An 8,301-nucleotide genomic window follows, 5' to 3' on the forward strand; every position below is an offset into this window, starting at 1 on the left:
ATCTAGTCTGCATCCTCTCTAGCTTAATCACATATTCCCTGTAGTGCGGCGACTAGAACTGCACATAATACTCCAAATGCGGCCTAACCAATGTGTTGTACAACTGTAACATGACGTCCCAACTCTTGTACTCAATGCCTTGGCCGTTGAAGGCAAGCATGCCATCCACCTTCTTCACCACCCCGGCATGGTGCAATGGACAGGACGGCAGACTCCCAGGTTTTAGAATGTTGCACTGGAGTTGCTGGTGTTGGAGGTGGACTGGAGGCGCATGGGGCCATGGAAGTTAATGCACCTGTGTGGCACCGAGGATCGAGATGCAGTGCAACAAGAAGTTTGAAGACTCGCACAAGTGGTCAAGCTCACAGAATGCATTGACATATGTCACTACCTAGCAACTACACAACCAGCCTCATGCACTACTCCACTCACCGCACCTCGTTCACTCGCTTCTGAACAATCTATATCAAATATGACTCAAAGTAAAGCCTAGCTACCCGACGAGAACCCGATCAAACCCGACTACATGTGTCGCGTTTGGTTTGGTTCGGGACGGGTCTACATTCTGTGTCCAGCATTCGGGCTTGGGTCGGGTCGGTCTGCACTGCTCTGTTTCGCTTCGGCAGCCTTGGTGACTGGAACATTGAGACCGTCTCTGCGGGAGATGGGACCCCTGAAGGCTGGACGAGTTGCAACTGAACAGAGCTGGGACTGAGTTCCTTGCGGCACGTTTTGCTAGTGCTGTTGGGAAGGCTTTAAAACAGTTTGGCGGGGGATGGGGACCTGAAGGGATAAAAAAGTAGAGGGAGTGGCAATTTTGGACAAGAAAGCTATTACAGCTGTGGGTGTGGGGGGGGGGGGGGTGGTGGGGGTGATATGTTGGAAGGTTCATGAAATGAGGGCTTATGGATTGAGCTAAGGACAAAACAAAAAGGGGCAATCATAGTGCTGGGAATGTACAACAGACCCCCAAACAGTCAGAGGGAGATAGAAGAGCAGATTTGGAGGCAACTCTCTGAGAAGTGTAAGAACAGAAGGGCAGTAAAGTGTAGGGGATTTTAACTACCCGCAAATAACTGAGATAGTTTACGTGTGAAAGGGGTTGAAGGAAGATAATTCTTTCAGTGCATTCAGGAGAACGTTTCTGGCCAGTATGAAACAAGACCAATAAGAAAGAGTACAGTTGTAGACTAAGTTTTAGTAAATAAAGATGGACAGGTGGAAGGAGTGGCAGTGGGGATGATTGTTGGTAGTGATCAAAAGTCGGTCAGTTTTAACATAATTATCGAAAAGGACAGATATAGAACAGGGGTTAGATTTCTCAATTGCGGCAAGGTCAATTTTACTAAACTGAGGATTGGTTTCGTGAATGTAGACTGGAAATAAGTACTTGAAGGTCGTTCAGTGTTAGAGCAGTGGGAGGCATTCAAAGGGGAGATTTAAGGGGTTCAGAGTAATCATGTTCCCACAAAGAATAAAGGATGAGATGGCGAAATCTAGAGCCCTATAGATGTCAAGGAGCTTACTGGGGAAGATACGGGCAAAAAGAAAAGCTTATGTCTGGCACCGACAACTTAATATTACAGAAAGCCATGAGGAATATATGAAGTGGAGGGGTGAAATCAAAAAGGAAATTAGGAAAGCAAAGAGAGGGCATGAAAAAATATTGGCAAGCAAAATCAAGGTGAACCCAAAGATGTATTATCAATATATTAAGAGTAAGAGGATAACGAAGGAGAGAGTAGGGGCCAATACATTACCAAAAAGGTAACCGATGTGAAGAGGCAAAAGATGTTAGTATGATTTGGATTGAATACTTTGCGTCAGTCTTCACAAAAGAGGGGGACGATGCAGATATTGTAGTTAAGGAGTAGGAGAATGAAGTATTGACTGTGATAAACATAGGGAGAGAGGAGGTATTGATAAGTTTAGCATCCTTGAAAGTTGATAAATCACCAGAGCTGGATGAAATGTACCTTAGGCTGTTAACAGAATCAAGAGGGAAAATAGTGGAAGGTCTGAGAATCATTTCCAGTCGTCTCTGGATACGGTTGTGGTGTCAGAGGATTGGAGAACTACTAATGTTGTACCTCTATCTAAAAAGGAAGCGAGGGATTGACCGAATAATTACAGGCCAGTCAATCTACGCTCAGTAGTGGACAAATTATTGGAATATATTCTGAGAGACAGGATAAACTGTCATTTGAAAAGGCACAGGTTCCGCAAGGATAGGCAGCATGGATTTGATATGGGAATATCTTGTTTGACCAACTCGATCGAATTTTTTGAAGAAGTAGCAAGGAAGATTGATTAGGGCAATGCAGTTGATATGGTCTACATGGCACTTCGCAAAGCTTTTCATAAGGTGCCACATGGTAGATCGGTTAAAAGCAATAAATTCCCATGGGACCCAGGGAAATGAAGCAAGGTTGATACAAAATTAGCTCAGTAGCAGGAAACAAATGGTAATGTTTATGGTTGTTTTAATGACTGGAGGCCTGTTTCATGTGACATTCCTCAGGGCTCAGTACTGGGTCCCTTGCTTTTTGTGGTATATATTAACGATGTGGACGTAAATCAGAGGGTTAGATAGGGTGGATAGTGAGAGTCTTTTTCCTCGGATGGTGATGGCAAACACGAGGAGACATAGCTTTAAGTTGAGGGGTGATAGATATAGGACAGATGTCAGAGGTAGTTTCTTTACTCAAAGAGTAGTAGGGGCATGGAACGCCCTGCCCACAACAGGAGTAGACTCGCCAACTTTAAGGGCATTTAAGTGGTCATTGGATAGACATATGGATGAAAATGGAATAGTGTAGGTCAGATGGTTTCACAGGTCGGCGCAACATCGAGGGCCGAAGGGCCTGTACTGCGCTGTAATGTTCTATGTAAATGTAGGGTGCATGATGAAAAGTTCGCAGATGACACCAAGATTGGCCGGGAGGCAGAGAGCGAACAGGATAGCTATAGGATGCAAGAAGATATTGATGGATAGTTCAGATGAGTTGAAATTGGGAAATGGAACTCAACCTGGTGAATTGCGAGGTGATGCATTTGAGGAGTACTAAGAAGGCAAAGGACTACAGGATTAAAGGGAAAATACTGAAAAGAGTACAGGACGGGAGGGACCATGGGGTGAATGTCCACCGATGCCTGAAGGTAGCAGGACAGGTGGATTACCTGGTTAATGAGGCAGGTGGAATCATTTCCTTTATATACCAAGATATGGAAATGTGCAGAAGTAACAGGGTTGTTGTCATGGGTGACTTCAACTTCCCTAATATTAATTGGAACTCCTTAGTGCAAATAGTTTGGATGGAGCAGTTTTTGTCAGGTGTGTCCAGAAGGTTTCCTGACTCAATATGGCGATCGGCCGACGAGGGGGAGGCTATGTTGGACTTGGTGCTTGGCAACAAACCAGACCAGGTGGCAGATATCTCGGTGGGAGAGCATTTCGGTGATAGTGATCACAACTCCCTGACCTTTACTATAGTCATGGAGAGGGACAGGAGCAGACGGAATGGGAAAAAATTTAATTGGGGGAGGGTGAATTACAATGCTATTATGCAGGAACTGGGGAGCATAAACTGGGAACAGATGTTCTCAGCGAAATGCACCACAGAAATGTGGAGGTTGTTTAGGACGCACTTGCTGCGACTGTTGGAGAGGTTTGTCCCGATGAGGCAAGGAAGGGATGGTAGGCTGAAGGAAACTTGGATGACAAGAGATGTGGAACAGCTAGTCAAGAGGAAGAGGGAAGCTTACTTAAGGTTGAGGAAGCAAGGATAAGACAGGGCTCTAATGGGTTACAAGGTAGCCAGGAAGGAACTGAAGAATGGACTTAGGAGAGCTAGAAGGGGACATGAAAAAGTCTTGACGGGTAAGATTAAGGAAAATCCCAAGGCGTTCTACACTTATGTGAGGAACAAGAGGATGGTCAGAGTGAGGGTAGGGCCGATCAGGGATAGTGGAGGGAACCTGTGCCTGGAGTCGGAGGAGGTATGGGAGATCCTCCATGAATACTTTGCTTCAGTATTCACCAGTGAGAGGGACCAGGTCGTTTGTGAGGACAGCGTGAAACAGGCTGATATGCTCGAACAGGTTGAGGTTAAGAGGGAGGATGTGCTGGAAAGTTTGGATGATATGAGGACAGATAAGTCCCCGGGGCCAGACGGGATATAACCAAGGATATTACGGGAAGCGAGGGAAGAGATTACTGCGCCTTTGGCAACGAGCTTTGCCACCTCACTGTCCACTGGAGTAGTACCGGATGATTGGAGGGTGGCAAATGTTGTTCTCTTGTTCCAGAAAGGGAATAGGGATAACCCTGGGAATTATCGACCAGTCAGTCTTATGTCGGTAGTGGGCAAATTATTGGAGAGGATTCTGAGAGACAGGATTTATGATTATTTGGAAAAGCATGGTTTGATTACAGACAGTCAGCATGGCTTTGTGAAGGGCAGGTCACGCCTCACAAGCCTTATTGAATTCTTTGAAGATGTGACAAAACACATTGATGAAGGAAGAGCAGTGGATGTGGTGTATATGGAATTTAGCAAGGCGTTTGATAAGGTTCTCCATGGTAGACTCATTCAGAAAGTGAGGAGGCTTGGGATACAGGGAAAGTTGACTGTCTGGATACAGCATTGGCTGGTCCATAGAAGTCAGAGGCTGGTAGTCGATGGAAGGTATTCACCATGGAGCTCGGTGATCAGTGGTGTTCCGCAGGGATCTGTTCTTCCACCTCTGCCCTTTGTGATCTTTATAAATGACTTGGATGAGGAAGTGGAAGGCTGGGTTAGCAAATTTGCCGATGACACGAAGATTTCTTGAGTTGTGGATAGTGTGGAAGGCTGTTGTAGGTTGCAACGGGACATTGACAGGATGCAGAGCTGGGCTGAGAAGTGGCAGATAGAGTTCAACCTGGAAAAGTGTGTAGTGATTCATTTTGGAAGGTCGAATTTGAATGCAGAATACAGGCTAAAAGACAGGATTCTTGGTAGCGTGGAGGAACAGAGGGGTCGGGGTGTCCATGTCCATAGATCGCTCAAAGTTGCCACCCAATTTGATAGGGTTGTTAAGAAGGCGTATGGTTTGTTGACTTTCATTAACAGGGGGATTGAGTTTAAGAGCCACGAGGTTATGCTGCAGCTCTATAAGGCCCTGGTTCGACCACACTTGGAACATTGTGTTCAGTTCTGGTCGTCTCATTATAGGAAGGATGTGGAAGCTTTAGAGAGGGTGCAGAAGAGATTTACCAGGATGCTGCCTGGACTGGAGAGCATGTCTGACGAAGAAAGATTGAGGGAGCTAGTGCTTTTCTCATTGGAGCGAAGAAGGATGAAGGGGACTTGATAGAGGTGTACAAGATGATGAGAGGCTTAGTCAGAGACTTTTCCCCAGGGCGGGAAGGGCTATCACCAGGGGAAATAATTTTAAGGTGATTGGAGGAAGGTTTTGGGAAGATGTCACAGGTCGGTTCTTTGCACAGAGAGTGGTGGGTGCGTGGAATGCGCTGCCAGTGGTTCTAGTAGAAGCAGATACATTGGGAACATTTTAGCGACTCTTGTATACGTACATGGATGATCGTAGAATGAAGGGTAGGTAGTTAGTTTGATCTTAGAGAAGGTTAAAGGTTTGGCACAACATCGTGGGCCGAAAGGGCTGTACTGTCCTGTACTGTTCTATGTTCTATGTTCTATTTTCTATATAGCAGAAATGTGCAGGGAGCTTATGCTGGAGCTATATTACTCATTGCTTTGGCCACAACCTGTATATTGTGTGCATTTCCGGTCACCTCGTTGCAGTTAGGATGCACTTGCACTCGAAATGATACGGAGGAGATTCATCAGGACGTTGCGTACTGGAAAAGATGTAGCTCCGAGGAATGGTTGGATAGACAGGGCTGGTTCTTCTTGGAGCAGAGAAGACTGAGGGATGATCTGGATAAAATGCATAAAGTTGTGAATGGCCTGGATAAAGTGGAGGTGTTCGGCCTTGCAGAGAGGTCAGTGACGAGGGGGCATAGATTTAAAGTGATTGTTAGAATAATTAGAGGGTAGATGAGGAAACTACTTTTCACTCAGTGGGTGGTGGGGCTCTGGAATGCACTGTCTGAAAGTGTAGTTGAGGCAGGAACCCTCAACGCATTCAAAATTAGTCTGCATATGCACCTCGAGTGTTGTAATCTGCAGGGCTACGGACCCAATACTGGAAGGTGGGATTTGAATGAGTGGATTGTTCTGCAGCTGGCACTGACACGAAGGGCCAAGTGGCCTCTTTCTGTGCCTTAAACCCCCTATGATTCTATGATTCTCGACTCTCACGTGATCTTATCAAGAGATCTAAAAGTTGGAGGATCGTGTGTCTGTCTCAAAACCATTGTCTATCTCCCCATGAATGATCCCAATGCCGCGGGTAGTGGCCCGACTATCAAACGTGGTTTTCTTGAAAAAAGACGTTTGTAGGCAAGGATGCAAATAACTCCAAGAAAAACCGGGGACGGGGTTCGACGGGAGCCGAGCGGGACGGGGGTGGGTGGGAGCGAATCGGGCCGAGAAGGGTGCGAGCCAGCGGAGCAGCCAGAAAGAGCTGATCGGCCAGAGAGAGCAGCCAGGGGGCAGTAGAGCGGCCGGAGAGTGCAGCAAGCGGGAGGAGCAGAGCAGCCGAAAGAGCGGAGCAGCGGGACAGAGCAGCGATGAAAACATCGGAGCAGTCAGAGAGTGCAGCGAGGGGGAGCGTGGAGCTTGAGGCATGGGTGAATATCCGTTGGCATTGCATTGCTGTACACGTAAAGCGCATGCACAGTGTGCGACCAGGCGGGTTGCCTGAAGTTGCATACGTCACGCGATGATGAGTCCACTCATGAATTATTCTGAGGATTAAGTAAAGTTAGTCAATTTGAGACACCATTCCAAGAACCTCCAATTCCCCAAAGGACAAAATCAACTTCCTTAATCTCATTTTTGTTGTTGACCGCTCTTTCCATTCTCTATCTCATGAATGGTGCGATCTGCACAAATGTTACATTTTCTTACCTTCTAAAATATCATAACTCCAAATGACTACTGATGATGAAGAATGCTATTATCTGTTGAAACTTCATTGATACTCCTCAGATTGAAGACAGTCACCCCACCTGCACATCACCTCACTCGATGACAGTCATTATCCTTTCACAGGAATGCTGTTAATACCTAAACTATTATCATGCAATTACATACAATTAAAACAGTAGATTATGCACGCTGGCTTATTATTTACCTCAGATACCCCTTTACTGTTGATAGGAAATGCACCAAATTATACGGATTTTTAAAAAATCTAAGTTTCTCAAATTCAAATAATGGTGTCGTCAGTTGACAATATCTTCCATTTATTTATCTTAAAAAAAGGTTTTCCTTCAATACTGAGCAACCACCTGGACGATATTTCCATCAACGTTTTTGAAAATTATGTATGATTATACCGATTTAAACTCAGATAGATTTCCTTTTGGGTACTTGGAATAGCAACTCATAATAATTTCTTTATTATTGATTTAAATGTCATAAACAATTATTTCCATGTTTAGTGGCTTCAGATGAATTAATCAGAGACAATAATGTCTACAGTTGTTATGGAAGCTGTCTGCAAATAATTGCAAAGACTTTCTCTGGAAAAATAATAAATAGAAACAAATGGATGAATGAATTAATGACAATTCCTGCCTTTTTTTAAAAAAAGAAGGCCAAGCCTTCAGATCAAGATATCACCATGCTGTCATAAATGTTGCAAAAGTCTTAAAGTGCTGAAGTCGATTAATCTCTGTGACCATATGGTCCACTTATTTAGAGAAACGAAGAACTCAAGGTCCATTCGGCTTGGAGCCAGATGAGTTAATTCAATCCAGATATCTGTGGCAATTTAGAAACAGCAATTATCACAAAATCCCATTTATATCTCACAAAAAATGCCATTCAGCAAATTGTTAAGTTGCGAGCGGAAAGGTTTAACCCTACTAGTTTTAAAGAGGTGAAGCAAAAGTTCTCTGGATGTAATGACATCCCACCTCTCTTTCTAAAAGCAAAGGACAAAGAAACACATGTTCAAACCAATTCTAACCACTTTTTAACGAGGGAGAATCCTGAAGAGACAACATGCTTTTTCCTTGAAAAAGCCGCTCTGAGACATCCTTGACCCGAGCACCACGGAGGCAACACACAGTCCTGGAGCCTCGTTTGCGGCCACAGAAACGCCTGTCTGTTCGCCTTACAATTGAATCTCCTATCACTATGGATCTCCCATTCTTTTTCCTGCCCT

Source organism: Heterodontus francisci, unplaced genomic scaffold (genome assembly GCF_036365525.1).
Source record: "Heterodontus francisci isolate sHetFra1 unplaced genomic scaffold, sHetFra1.hap1 HAP1_SCAFFOLD_157, whole genome shotgun sequence".
Classification (NCBI taxonomy): Eukaryota; Metazoa; Chordata; class Chondrichthyes; order Heterodontiformes; family Heterodontidae; genus Heterodontus; species Heterodontus francisci.